This window comes from Bos javanicus, unplaced genomic scaffold (genome assembly GCF_032452875.1).
Source record: "Bos javanicus breed banteng unplaced genomic scaffold, ARS-OSU_banteng_1.0 tig00001624_1, whole genome shotgun sequence".
Classification (NCBI taxonomy): Eukaryota; Metazoa; Chordata; class Mammalia; order Artiodactyla; family Bovidae; genus Bos; species Bos javanicus.
This window is the reverse complement of record NW_026893724.1, coordinates 48,618-64,168: the sequence shown is the minus strand read 5'-3', so window position 1 is coordinate 64,168 and position 15,551 is coordinate 48,618. Positions and strand designations below refer to the sequence as shown.

Genomic DNA, 15,551 nt, shown 5'->3' with positions numbered 1-15,551 from the left:
GCCTCCAGCACGTCTCCCAGGAGCCCCGAGCTGGAACCCACTCAGTCACAAAGGGCTCTGTGGTAACAGGGGGGCTGGGCTCAGGCCCACCGTCAAGGGTACAGAGCGGGGATGGGCTGCCAAAAAGATGACAGGTGACTGTGGGGTACAGGAGAAGGAAGGCTGTGCCCATGGCTCAGGCCCCCTGTCAAACATGACCCTGCAAGGTACTGGGTCACAGTCGAACCGACCAGTATAAACTCCTTCAGAAACCACCACCCCTGGGAATGAGCACGTCTTCTAAGTGGGCTTCTGCACCCCTTTAAGCCCCAAACAAGCCTCCAGTGAGGCTACTGAAAGGGCACCCATGAACTCAAGGCCATCCCCAGAACCCACCCGGCTGAGGAGGACTCACCACGCTAGCTGCCCCTCACTTTCACCCTGAGCTCGGTCCTCCCTGACTGACTCCCTCACTCAAGCTCAGCTAGGGCTTGACCAACCTCGCTCCAGGCACTTAAAATGAACCCACAGTGGGTACAGGGGTTCATTCAACCTGCTGTGAACTCGACCTTTTAACTTCAACCCTGGGCTGTCAGACGACTCTGCTCCGTGGGGGCTGCAAGGTGGAGGTTCAGGGGTGTCCCTGCCTCGAGCCGCAACAGCCAGCGCCTCCCAGACCCCACCAGGTGCTGCCCCACCCTCGCCACTCTCCACTATCCAGGGCACAGGCCACTTGCTCCTGGCTCAGCCTGGACCTCTGCTGTCACTTGAGGGCCTCAGTCCGCAGGGTTCTTGGGGTCCTATATCCACCCATCTCACCAATTACACACTCTGGGAGAGACAGAGTACAGTTTGGAGTCCTGCCCACATTTCACCCTGAACACGTTCTCTTTTTTTGGCTTTATCTACTGGAGTTCTCTGAGATGTGTTTTTAAAACCTCAACTGTTGCTTTCAAAAAGACTGTAAAATCACTGTGCTCAACTTTAAGAATAAAATCTTCATTTTGCACCTTAAAGTAAAACTGGAGGGAAGACTAAAAGCAGTCATTTTTTCAAACTGAAAAAGAAAACTTACATGTGACCGTGTCACAGAATACAGGTCATGTAACCCCTCCCTCCTCAGCCTTCTCCTCCACCACCAGCAGCCCGTTATTGCAAGGCCTGCCCTGGGCTGGCAGGGGCAAGGGAAGAGGGGAGACCGGCTCCTCTGTCTCCAGGCCACGTCGGCTGCTTGCTCCACCTCCTTCCCAAGTTCACGTGGCACTGAAACAGCCTGGGCAAGCTGGGGATTCTGACCAGAAACACAACCGTGGGTACTAAGCAAGGACACCTGGTTCGTGTTTTCCCCAGTATCAAAGTTGATCAATACAAGTACTGTGACTGTTACATGTGGCTTCAGATGACAGACTACATCCAGGGTGTCCCCACTTCCAGTGACAGATGCAAGCAGCTTGTAGGTCAGCCTATCGAGAACTAGAAAAGCTAAATACAGTTTAAAAAGAGGTCCTTAGGCAGCCACAATCCAAGATTTCAAACAAAAGGGAAGCCCAATGAGGGAGCTGAAGACTGAGAGGCCCGCTCCTTCCCTTGGGCCATCTGAACAAAGCCGACTCTGTGAAGAAAAGGCAGGATAAAAGTCAAGCAGAGGGGACTGGATAACACAGCTCTGGACGGTTCCTTGGGCTGGGAAGACAAAAATTTGAGTGCAGGCCTAGTGAATCAGTTCAGATGTCAGAAAATGTACCCAACACTCTGCCCGAACTGGTTGAGCACTATCTGTCACCTCGTGGTGCTCAGGAGACAGATGGTGGGCTTCAGGACCTGCTGAGAAGAGGGCGACCCTGGGAGGCAGCCCTGGCTTCCAGATGGAGACGCTGGAAAGCTCCTCCCTGGGCTCGGGGGGAAAGGTGGGTGAAGGCTGCTGAGACTGAACTTACAAGGAACCCCCAGCCTCAAGTCCATCAGGCCCTGAGTGAACAGACAGCTCTGTCCCCACTGGAGGTCTGTGTCAGAGGAGACTCTGGAGAAGACAGCATCACTCAGAACCTCTAGGGTTTTCCAAACATAATGTCCAACATGTAATCAAAAAAGCAAAAGAGGGTGTAACAACAAACAGGACCAAGAGAAAAAAAAACTGAACCAGATCCAGAGGTATCAGAGGTATGCTAGAGGTATTAGATGCAAATGTCGCCTGTTGAAAAATATACTTGACAAAAGGAAAACTTTCTGAGAATCAAAACTGACTCTCGAACTTTACAATAACAGTGACTGAATTTAAGAACTCAGTCTCTGGCCTTAACATCAAATTGGACATAGCTGAAGAGATGATCAGTGAACTGAAGGATGGGTCAGGTAAAAAATATATATAAGAGAGAAAAAAAGGGTAGAATATATTGAGGGAGCCCCTTGTTAAACTATGTTGTTAAAAAGTATAAATGGGGACACTCATGGTGGAGAAAAGAGAAAGGGGAATAAGAAATGCCTCCAGGGGTTGAAACGAAAGAGCCTCTTGATGAAAGTGAAAGAGGAGAGTAAAAAAGCTGGCAAAACTCAACATTCAAAAAAATGAAGATCATGGCATCCGGCCCCAGCACTACGTGGCAAATAAATGGGGCAACAATGGAAACAGTGACAGACTTTATTTTTTGGGCTCCATAATTACTGTAGACAGTGAAATTAGAAGATGCTTGCTCCTTGGAAGGAAAGCTATGCCAAACCTAGACAGCATATTAAAAAGCAGAGACATTATTTTGCCGACAAAGGTCATTTAGTCAAAGCTATGGTTTTTCCAGTAGTCATGTATGGATGTGAGAGTTGCCCCATGAAGAAGGCTGAACGCCAAAGAATCGATGCTTCTGAACTGGGGAGTTGGAGAAGACTCTTGAGAGCCCCGTGGAGATCCAACAAGTCACTCCTAAAGCAAATCAGACCTGAACATTCACTGCAAAGACTGATGCCGAAGCTCCAATATTTTGGCCACCTGATGTGAAGGACTGACTCATTGGAAAAGAACCTGATGCTGGGGAAGACTGAAGGCAGGAGGAGAAGGGGATGACAGAGGATGAGATGGTTGGATGGCATCAATGACTCGATGGTCATGAGCCTGAGCAAGCTCGGGGAGTTGGTGATGGACAGAGAAGCCTGGTGTGCTGCAGTCCATGGGGTCGCAATGGGTCAGATACTGAGCGACTGAACTGGCTGACAGGGACAGTGGCAAGAGTTGGTTCAAGAATCAGACCACTGACTCAAAAATGAAACCACACATTGGTTTCAGCAGCTCTGCAGGTGCCTAAGGCAAGAAGAGCATGTTCAAGCGCTCAGAGGAAAAAAGGTGTGGCTTTTAGTGGCACAGCAACACTGAAAGCTGACTTTCCAAGAACAAGGAAGTCAGAAGATAATGGACTGGCATCTGTAAAATGCTGAAAAACAAATAACCACCAACCTGGAATTCTATACTCAACAAAAATACTCTTCGAAAGTGAAAGCAAAATAGAGACTTTGAGGGCAAATGGAAATGAGACAACTCATCACCCACACACATGCACTAAAAAAATATTAAGGCAGTGCTTTGGGAAAAAGAAAAGTAGTCTCTGACGGAAATATAAAAAACAAGTAGAGACCAACAACAAGCTAACTGTGAGGGTAAATATTAACTCTACAAAACAATGATGTTAACGCCAAATATATATCTAACAGTTCAAAGTGTAACAGTGACAAGGAGGAAACCGTCGAGTCAGGGAGGCAGTTATAGTACTAAGTTAGTCTTGAGTGTAAAACACACGCTGTGTCTGCAAATGTGCACCTAACAACCTGACAGAGGAGCACAGAACTAGAGAAACACTTCATAGCTTTAAAAGAAGGCAAGAGCAAAGAACACGGACTAGGTGGGACAAACAGAAAACACACAGCAACATCGTGTCTACACACTGAATATCAACATTATAAATAGAGCAAACACTCTCATTAAAAGATAAAGTGTCAAACTGATTCCAATGAAAACTGTACACTATTCACAGAGCTACATGTTAAGATGGAATATCTTTTAGACAGGTGAACCTAAAAGATACCCAGGCCAACAAGGACAGAAAACTGATGTGGCAATATCACTGTCAAATAGTCTCTAAAGAAAGAAGCATTATTAGTGATAAAAAGGAGCATCTCATACTGACACAAGTTCAGTCTAGCAAGAAGATGAGGATTCTAAATTTGAATATACTTAATAACATAACCTCAAAATATCAATACATAAAAACTGATAGAAATAGAAAAGGAGTAACAGCCGAGTTCATAATCCCAGTGGGAGACGTTAAAGACACATCTCTCGTGGAACTGGGCCCCCTGGTATGTAGTCACCTGCAGCCATGAAGTACCTGAAATATGGCTGGCTCTACAATGAGATGCGCTGCAAGCCTAAAACACACACTGGATTTTAAAGACTTAGCATGAAAAAAAGAACGTGAACTATTTCATTAGGTTTTATCATGTTGATTACACACTGAAATGATATTTTATGTGTGCTAAAATAAAATATATTACAGGTAATTTCACCTACTTCTGCTTTTACTCAACGTGGCTACTGGAATCTGAATTACATGAGTGACAAGCCTGATCTGACTGATACACATGAAACATTGCATCCCACTGATACATACTACTTTCAAGAGCCCAAGGAACATATAACAAAAAGAATATATATTGGGCCATTAGGAAAGCACAAATTATTTCAAAGGACTGAAATAATGCAGGGTATACTTAGGGATTGCAGTGGGCTGACGGTTTATGGGCCCTCAAACTTCATCCAGCAGGTGGTGATGATCCGAGGAGGCAGGCACTCTGGGAGGGGTCAGGCCAGGAGGGAATGGGCTCCTGTGCTGCGAGAACAGGGAGAAGCAGCAGGCAGTCTAGGAACCAGGAAACAGGCCTCACCAGACGAGGCACCTGCTGGTGATCTTGGGACTCCCCACCCTCCAGGCCTACAAGAAACAACTTTCTGTTGTTTATCAGCTAGTCTACAGGATTTATAACAGTAACCCAAAAAGACGAAGACAGGGCTCTTCATGGAATTAAGCTAGAAATCAAACAAGGGTCACTGGAAAAACCCCCCCAAACATTCAGAAGTTAAATGACATACTGCTTGAAGAATTTCCTGATTAATAATTTTAAAAAACACAATGAAAATTAGAAAATACTTTTCCATAAAAGATAATGAAAATCTGGCTTATTCAAACTTGTGGGATGCAGCGAACTATGTTTAGAGGGTAACTTAAAGCCTTAAACACGTATACTGGAAAAGAAGGAAGGCTAAAAATCAATTAAGCCTCTCTCCGAAGAAACCAGAAAAAACACCATAGCGAATGAAACACAAGGCAGATGGGGGAAAAAAGTGCAGAAAACAAGGAAACAGAAAGCAAATATGAAGTTTCTTTAAAAAGAAAGCCAAAAGTTGGCACTTTGAAAGGAATGATAAAACTGATAAACCCCTAGAAAGACTTATTAAGAAAAAGAGACAAAGCACAAATCACCAGCATCAAGGGTTTTTTAAAAGGGGAGACAACACATCTTGCAGATAAGAAAGATATTATGAACCACAGTTCACTTACTAATTGGAGAGTCTGCTCATCTCAATAAATTCCTAGCAGGGGGGAAATGCTTTACTGAAATAGACCCACGAAGACATACAATATGACAAAATTTTATTTGCATGAAAAAAATTACATCTGAAATTAAAAGCCTCCCCACAATGAAACCAACTGGTTTTGCCAATCAGTTTTTCCAAAAATCTAGGGAAGAAAACAATAGTCTCACAGGAATTCTCGGGGTAAACAAGGAACACTCTGCAAACTTGTTTTATAAGACTAGCATAACCTTGATACTAAAACCAACAAGGAAGAAGTACAAGAAAGTAAAATTACAGACTCTGAGTATAGATGAAATAATCCTAAACAAAACACTAACAAATAAAGTCCAACTGAAGGAGAATACATTGAGGTCAGGTTGGGGTTGTTGTAGAATCACAAAATTTTTAAAAGTTAAATCACCACATAAAAGAAAAATCACCTGTTTCAAAATCTGCAGAAGATAAACTTAAGAATTTTTAATGTAATAATTTTAGTTCATGACTAAGAAAAAACTGCTTAGTAAACTAACAGAGAAGAATTTACATATTTTGATAAAAATATCTACGAAAAAGCTAATATCCTGTGTGATGGTGAAATAGTGAAAGCTTTTCCTCTGATAATTGGACAGAGACAAGGATACTTATTCTCACTACTTCTGTTCACCACTGTACTGGAGATCCTAGTCTGTACAATAAGTCAAGAAAAAGGAAAGTGTTATCACAGTTGCAAAGGGGAAAAAAAAAGAACTTATTTGCAGACATAATTGTGTATACATAAAAAAATACAATTAGAATGATTTGAAGTAAGTGGATTTACCAACGGAATATAGACAAGTCAATTCTATTTCTATTAGGAATTTATAATGGCACTGAAAATATCAAGTTATCTAATTAAACATGTGCAAAACATACAGCAAACTATAAACTTCTAAGATAAATAAGATCTAAAAAAATGGAGAGCTATCTGTATTGTGTTCATGGATTATAAGAACAACATAAAAGGCACACACACACACAGAGTTAATCATGTGAGGCGATGCATATGTGGGGCAATCATTCCACGACATCTATGGGCATCAAGTCATCACAATGTAGACTTGAAATACACACAAACTGTATCTGTCAATGACTCCTTAGTGAAGCTGGGGGTCTAAAATCAGCGCCTGGCACCTGGTAGCTGGCAGGTGTGGGAACCCGGGTTCACATGCAGGCTGTACACTCTTAATCACAGGTGAGACTTGAGGCAACCCAGCAACTCTCCATTTTTGTTGTTGTTGTTGTTTTGCTCTGTTCCCCTTGCCATTTGTGTTTAACAGATACCCAGTATCGAGTGAGCAGCGTCAATGCAGCAATAATGTTTTCCCATCTAAGGCGGGAGCATGTAACACTAGCAGACTTCCCAATCGCCCTGAGATAACTGGAGTGCCCCCTCACAACAGAAAGCAAAGAAACATGACATTCCCCGAGAGAGAGCTGCCCCACGGCAGGAGGACCTAGGTCCACCAGACGTCCCAAGGGGACCCCCAGGGGCTTGGAGCCCAGGCTGGGCCCCTCAGCTTGAGGCCACACTTGCCTTTCCACCATTCTGCCGGTCCTGGCAGAAGAAAGCCAGGCCATGGAAGGGGGAGGGTGTGGCTGGCCCGTGGGACTCAGGGCAGGACTGACTTCCGTCTGTGCTGGGCTCCATGTCCAGTCACCACCCTTGGTGTGTACAAAGCTCTTGGGATCATTGTAGGTTTTTGGCAAAAAGCAATGGAGCTGAAGTCACTTAGGATGGCTTTTAAGGAAAAAAATCCTCACTGAGGATTCCCTCAGCACCAGCCACAGCCCCTAGTGAGATGCAGACTCCTGGTCATCCATGGCTGTGCCCGCAGCCCACCAGCTCCAGGAAAGGACTCCGCCTTCTCTTCTCTGTGTGCCATGAACCTGCACAGTGGGCCTTCAGAACCTCAGGAGACTCACCCCACACCCACTGTAGCCAGAACCCTCCCCAGGCATTAAAACAGCTGTGGAGTCACTTTGGCCCAAGCCCTGGTTACAGATCCCTGGAGCCCACTACAGCCTCTACAGCATGATTAATCAGGCCCTTTACACACAGATTCCTGCCTGTCAGATCTGAGCTTTGGATTCATGGTCAGCTCTGTCCCTCCCGTGGCAGCCAGGTGGGCCGCAATGCAGACAAAGGAGCTCAGGAGCTGAGTGTCAAGGGAAGCATTGAAAGGACAGCGATGGATGCAACCTGTTGCAAACTGAAGGAGGGTCCCTGCATGTCTCAGAAACGGCCTCTGGTGTGCAGGTGTGGAGGAGGGCCCCCACGGTGCAAAGGAAAGAGAGGTACTCAGCGGCAAAGATACTCAGAGGTACTCTTGGCCTCTCCGGTAGCAGCTCCAGGTGGTAGCTCGTGAACAGTGGACAGCCAATGTGGTCACATGAGCGTGACACTTATTCCCTCACAAAGAAAGAGAAAGGGGGCAGGGTGTGGGAGTACCTGGAGGGTGTGGTGGGGAGGATGAAGAGAGGTGTCCCTCCTCTCTTCAGTGCAAATTGCTTTTGTGAGTCTCAGAGCTGCCAGAAGGCAGTTACCAAGTCAGGTCCCCACAGTATCCAGTGCGGGCTGGGTGCCTTAGCCCCCGTCACATGGACAAGCCACACCACATGGCTTCCCTGAGTTCTAACAGAAGATCTGGGGGTTTTGTCTAGGTACACACTTCCTTGCTGTAGCTGTGTTACCCACTTCTGTGAGCCCCCGTTTTGTCCTCTAGATAAAGGACATCAATTGCTACCTTAGCAGGTTGCCAGCTTAATCCCATGAAGACTAATTAGGGTAATCCTACAATTAATATCTGGCCTTAAGAGATATCAATGAATAGCTGGCCTTAAGAGATATCAATGAATAGCTGGCCTTAAGAGATACTGGGATTCCCTGATAGCTCAGCTGGTAACAAATCCTCCTGCCATGAGGAGACCCTGGTTTGATTCCTGGGTTGGGAACGCTGAGCCACTACAGAAGGGACAGGCTACCCACTTCAGTATTCTTGGACTTCTCTTGGAGCTCAGCTGGTAAAGAATCTTCCTGCATTGCAGGAAACCTGGGTTCAATCCCTGGACTGGGAAGATCCCCTGGAGAAGGGAAAGGCTACCCACTCCAGTATTCTGGCCTGCAGAATTCCATGGACTGTATAGCCCATGGGGTTGCCAAGAGTTAGACACGACTGAGGGACTTTCACTTCACTTTCAAGAGATATGACCTGAATCCAGATTAAACTGGAGTCTCCCAGTGTCATCTGGCATTTCTTCCCTGAAGCCAGCCAAAACTCACAGAGGAGCATTTCCAGGGTCTCCACGGAGCCAGCTGGACAGAAAATCCAGTGTGGTTCAAACAAGCTGACAGACAAGCAGGAGAGGACTCATGGGCAGACGGCCTCCCTCCGGCCTCAGGGGAGCTCCGGGACCACAGCAGGAACCGGCGCTCTCAACCCCTGGGCTCAGCAGCGCCCTCCTTCTCAGGCCAGCGGCTCTGCCCTGACAGGCGCAGGAAGGCCACCAACTGCCCCAGGCTGACCTCACTCCCCTCCCAGGGCTGTAGCCTGACCTCACCTGGCCTCACCCCTTCCGGCAGAACCAGCCCTCCTCTTCCCTTGATTCCAGTGTGAGGCCCAGCCCTGGGCCCTGATTGGTCACCACCCCAGTCCTGAGCCACTCACGGTGGCCAGGGAGGATGGAACACACCGATTGGCCAGGTCCAGGTCATGTGACCATACTCTCCAGGATACGTGCGAGCTGCTAACCCTGTGTCAGGGGTAGAGATAGTGTGATGCCCCCAGAGCAGGGCTGAGAGTCCAGTCCATGTGTCCGTGTGCTCAGTGTCCTGGGACGTGCCTGCACATCCTCTCTACACACCGCTTTGTCCTCTGCAGACAAAATATTCATGACACACCTCCTCCCTTCCCAAGCGCTCTTTCACACACCCACATTCAAGGGAGCAAGACCTCCTGTTTGAACGTAGGTTTGGAGCTCCTCTCTCAACCTCTGGACTTGTTTCTTGTATTGCTACCACTGCTACTGCTAAGTCACTTCAGTCGTGTCCGACTCTGTGCAACCCCATAGACGGCAGCCCACCAGGCTCCCCCGTCCCTGGGATTCTCCAGGCAAGAACACTGGAGTGGGGTGCCATTGCCTTCTCCAGTTTCTTATATTGTTAGAATAATTTATTCAGTCTAAAAACCCCCACAAGCACCACGATATGCTGCTTTGCCTATTCAGAATTCTTAGCTGTTCTGACAGAGAAGGCAATGGCAACCCACTCCAGTATTCTTGCCTGGAAAGTCCCATGGGCAGAGGAGCCTTGTAGGCTGCAGTCCATGGGGTCGCAGAGAGTCAGACAGGACTGAGAGACTTCCCTTTCACTTTTCTCTTTCATGCATTGGAGAAGGAAATGGCAACCCACTCCAGTGTTCTTGCCTGGAGAATCCCAGGGACAGGGGAGCCTGGTGGGTCTATGGGGTCGCACAGAGTCCGACATGACTGAAGCGACTTAGCAGCAGCAGCTGTTCTGAGGGCATGGCCCAGGGGGCCTCCCAAAGGGAATGAATTTTGTCCAAGGAAGCACCTGAGAGGCTGAATCACTGAATCACTTTGCTGTACACCTTAAACAAAGAAATTATTGTAAATCAACAATACCTCAATTTAAAGAAAAGATATTCCCTCATCAAAAATTGTTCAAAATTTGTAAAGTTTTTCCTTCAATTGTTGGTTTTTAGTATGTGCCTAATTGGTTTGGTGGTGTTTTGTGAGGTAGGGATCCAACTTACCTTCCCACATGGATACCAAATTGTCCCAATGGGACGATTCCTTTGTCCTTGAATAATTGAATATTTTTTAATTTAATAATGGAAATTATTAAATTAAATTATTGAGTTAATTTAATTATTAAATATTAAATTATTTTTATATTAATATTATAAAGTAATTTATTATATTGATTACATTAACTATTAACTATTAAATTAATTTATTTAAATTAATATTTAATTTATTTTAATTTAAATAATATTTCAATTATTGTGCTTGATTTATTCATATTTTCTATTTGTTCCTGATTTCAGTCTTTAGAAGACTGTACTTTTCTAAGAATTTGTCCTTTTGTTCCAGGATATCCATTTTATTGTCATGCAGTTATTTCTAATTGTCTCTTATGACCCTTTGTCTTTCTGTGTGGTCTGTTGTAACGTCTCCTTTTTCATTTCAAGTTGCTTTGAGTCTTCTCCTTGTTTTTTTTGATGAGTCCGGCTAATGATTTGTCAATTTTGTTTATGTTCTCCAAGACGTATCTTATTGTTTTATTGATCTTTGCTCGTGTTTCCGTCATTTCCATTTATTTCTGCTCTGATCTTTATGATTTCTTTCCTTCTGCTAACTTTGGAGGTTTTGTGGCCATTTTCCTCTTTTTCTACGTTCTTTAGGTGTTAGATTAGGTTGTTTATTTGATGTTCTTTTCATTTCTTGAGGTAGGCTTCTTGTATTGCTATAAACTTCTCTCTTAGCATTGATTTATTGCATCACATAGGTTTTGGGTTGTCATTTATTCATTGCCATTTGTTTTTAGGTATTTTTAAATTTCCTCTTTCATTTCTTCAGTGACCTGTTTGATTTCTCCATGTGTTTGTTTTTTTTTACAAATTTTCCTATAAATGATCCCTAATCATGTATCAGTGTGATCAGAAAAGATGCTTGCTGTGATTTCAGTTTCTTAAATTTTGCAAGGCTTGATTTGTGACCCAAGATGTGATCCATTCCAGAGAGTGTTTCATGTGCACTTGAGAAAAAAAAGTGTATTCTGCTGTTTGGTGATGGAATATGCTAAAGATATCAATAAGGTCCATCTAGTCTAATGTGTTTTAAGGCTTATGTTTCTATATTAATTTTCTTTGTGGATGATCTGTCCATTGGTATAAGTGGGGTGTTAAAGTCCCCTAGCATTATTTTCTTATTGTCGATTCCCTGTTTTATGGTTATTTGTATTTGTCTTACATATTTAGGTGCTCCTGTGTTGGATGCGTGTGTATTATTATTGCAATATCCTCTTCCTGGATCGATCTCTTTATCATTATGTAGTGTCCTTCCTTGTCTCTTGTAATAGTCTTTATTTAAAAGTCTGTTTTATCTGAGATGAGAATTGCTACTCCAGCTTTCTTTTGATTTCCATTTGCATGGAATACCTTTTTTCCAGGCCCTCAGTTTTAGTCTGTGTGTGTCCCTAGGTCTGAGGTGCATGTATTATCGACAACATTTATATGGGGCTTGTTTTTTTTTTTTCCATTCAGCCAGTCTGTGTTTCAGTTGGACCATTTTATCCATTTCTAGGTAAGGTAATTATTGCTATGCATGATACTATTATTTACTTTATTATTCTTTTTTTTCCATGTCTATTCACTCCCTTCTATTTTCTGCCTAGAGAGCATCCTTTAATATTTGTTGTAAAGCTACTTTGGTGGTGCTGAATTTTTTAACTTTTGCTTATTTGTAAAGGTACTGAGATCTTTGAATCTGAGTGAGGTCGTAGCTGGTTGCAGTAGTCTTGCTGGTAAGTTTTTCCCTTTCATAACATTAAGTATATCGTGCCACACCCTTCTGGCCTGCAGCGTTTCTTCAGAAAGATCAACTGTTAAGCTTATGGGGATTCCCTTGTTCTTTGTTGCTTTTCCCTTTCTGCTTTTAATATTTTCTCTTTTTGCTAAGTTTTTCTTAGTTTGATTAGTATATGTCTTGGCATGTTTCTCCTTTGGTTTACCCTGTGTTGGACTCTCTGTGCTTCTTGGACCTGGGTGTGTTTCCTTCAACAATATAGGGAAATTTTCAGTCATTGTTTCTTCAAGGGAGAGTTTATCTTTCTCTCTTCTCCTTGAATTCCTATAATGTGAATGTTAGTATGTTTGATATTATCCACCAAATGCCTTAAACTATCCTCAATTTTTTGGCTTATTTTCTTCTTTTTGGTGCTCAGATCGGGTGATTTCCACTACTCTGTATTTCTTTGTCTTTTTTTTTAAATATAAATGTATTTATTTTAATTGGAGGCTAATTACTTTACAGTACGGTAGTGGCTCTGCCCTACATTGACATGAATCCGCCACGGGTGCACATGTGCTCCCCGTCCTGAGGCCCCGCCCCCTCCCTCTGGGTCAGCCCAGTGCACCGGCACTGCTCTGTGTGTCAGCTTACTGATCTGTCCTCTGAATCATCCAATCTCTTGACTCATCTGCTGTATTTTTCATGTCAGTTATTGTATTCTTCCATTATAATCAGTTCTTTTTTATACTTATTGCCTGTTTGTGGAGTTCTCACTCTGTTCTTTCATGCTTCCCCTGATACAAGTAAATATCTTTTATTCGTTTATTTAATGGGTCCACTGGGGCTTGCTGTGTCATTGGCTTTCTCTAGTTGCATAGAGTGGGGGCTGCACTCAGTTTTGGTGTGTGGGCTTCCCATCGTTCTGTCTTCTCTTGTGGAGCACAGGCTCTAGGGTACATGAGTTCAACAGCTGTGACATGCAGCTTTACTTGCCCCGCAGCCTGGGATCTTAGTTCCCAGACCACGGGTTGAACCCTTGTTGCCTACATTGTCCAGAAAATCTTAACAAATGAACCAGCAGGGAAGACCCAGTAAATATCTTTATGACCCTTACTTTGCAGTCATTTGACGTAGTTTATTTATCTCCATCTTGTTTAGTTCTTTTTCTGAGTTTATGTCTTAGCTGTTCATTTAGCATAGATTCTTTGTCTCTTTATTTTGCCTTTTTGTTTGTATGCATTAATATTAGGTAGATGTACTATGTCTCCATGTTGAATAAGTGGATTTTTGTAGAGTGTCTCCTATGTGGCCCAAAGGAACAGTTCCCCAAGGTCACCAGAGACAGGAAATCCAGGGTGTCTCCTGTGTAGGCTGAGTTTGGTGTTCTGTTAGATGTGCATGCGTTACTTTGGGCATGCTGGTGGGTCTGGCTGGCCCCCAGTGCAGCTGAATGTAAGCCCCACCTCAACAGTTGCAGGTGTACTTCTGGCTGGAGCTGACCTGGAGTGGGAATCACCTTGAGGGGATGCAAGTCACGGCTGAGTCCACCCACCGTGAATGGTAGGAAAGGAGGCGATTGTGTGGGAATCCAGGCCCTTGAGGGCAAAGCCATTTTGGAGGAGCGTTGTGGGCATGGCTGGGCTGGATATGTCTGTTCCACAGGGGACACAGAGACATAGCAGGGCAAGCAGTGCTAGCAAGGTAAGTGAGGAATGTCAGAAAAGTCTCCTTCTAGCACTGGGACAGCTGGGTACAGGGAAGATTTTTTTAAATGTCAAGTGATTTCATCCCTAGATAAAGTTTCAAGAAATCCTTGCCCCTTTGGCACGTGTCCTAAAATTAGTATATAATTCTCTTTCCCATGTGACCTGTGGCTACATTGAGCGTCATTACTGACAACATTCAGTGTCAGTAAGTTTGGCACTAACCTATTAAGCATGGGGTCTTGGCTTACCACAGCCCCCAGCTCTCTCCCAGACGTAGCTCTGCTGGTTTCAAATCAAGATATGGGGGCTTGTCTTCCTCATTCAGGTTACCAGGGCTCAGGTGCTCAGCATGTCCTCCCAGGGAAGATACCAAGTTGGTAATGTCCCCTCCTAATTCTGGGTCACCCATCAGGAGTATGGGTCCTGACTAGACTCTATCTCTCCCTTCCAATGCATCTCCATATTGTTTTTTCTTTACAACCTTAGTTGTGGAAGAGCTACTCTGCTAATTTTCAAGTTGGCATCTGGGTTTTCCACGTGAGGAAGCTCTCAGAATAAAATAGAGTAAGTGTCTCAAAAAGTGCCATTTCAGTTTCTGTGGAAGCTGTCTCCTTGCATAAGTCAGTGGTTCTCAAAGTGTTATCACTGGACCAGCCGTGTTAGCATCACCTGGGAAGTGGTTAAAACTGGAGTTTCTTAAGGTCCACCCTGATCTACTGTATGAGATGCTCTGAATCATTCCTCCTAGCCATACACATGCTCAATACTAAATTAACCTGAAACACATCTCCCCCAAGGTTCTGGGCCCACCGTGCCCCTTAGCTTTAACCAGGTACTACTGTTTTGCAATTCTGAGGAAATTTAGGAATTTGGGGGGCATGTTTCACCACTCTCACTTCGAAGATACTAAGGAATATCTAATAAGTTGGACACAATACTTCTCTCTTGTCACCCATTGTGAGAGTTCTTAGTACATAAAGTAAAAATAAAGAACAATTTGATTGGTAAAGAAAATCCTACAGCAGGTTGGAAAGGTGCAGATGCTGCATTAAGATCAAGGTCTTGTACAAGGTTCATGGGAGTACAGGATGTACAGATAGTTTGTTACCTTCATGGAAAAGAAACAAGGGTGGAGCAGAGTAGCCACTGGGCTTCAGTGACCCCCTACTGCTTAGCTGTGCACCTTCCTGCAGGTGTGATCACCACTGAACCCTGGGAAGAGCGCTTCACACCTTGAACTGTGAGGCTCCCCAGCAGGCTGGCCTGTGACCTCCTGGGCACCATCACCTTCTGCTGCTTCCTGAACTGGCCATGTTTTCTCCCTCTGCCTTCATCTCCTCTGCCTTTATCGCCTGGTCTTTTGTGGGGGTGCCAGTACCTTGTGGTCTGTGCTGGGCCAAGGAAGACGCACCTTTGCACTTCTGAACCCTACTGGCCACCTGATGACACGTCATCCTCCCGTGATCATTAACTCTGGCCCTGATGGGAGAGAGCTGTGTTCACTCACCACTGATGTACTCTCTTTTAGCTAAAGAAGGAATCCATTCTAATCATGCTTTTTAGGTGGCTGGATTTACCAAACAGAAATACACAAATCCCAGTTAAATTTGAATTTTAGGGAAACAATGAAAACTTTTTTTTCCTTTTGTTTAGTAGAAGTCCATCTCCTGCAATACTTG

General features: G+C 44.4%; 1 long non-coding RNA gene across 1 annotated transcript in view; it reads left to right on the top strand.

Moving 5' to 3' along the window:
* The first annotated feature begins 9,036 nt into the window (after positions 1-9,036).
* Positions 9,037-15,551, top strand: part of LOC133243988 (uncharacterized) — a 32,829-nt gene continuing 26,314 nt past the window's right edge. The window contains exon 1 of the long non-coding RNA XR_009735243.1: positions 9,037-9,598. This is a non-coding gene — a long non-coding RNA (uncharacterized LOC133243988). The remainder of the gene's footprint in view (positions 9,599-15,551) is intronic.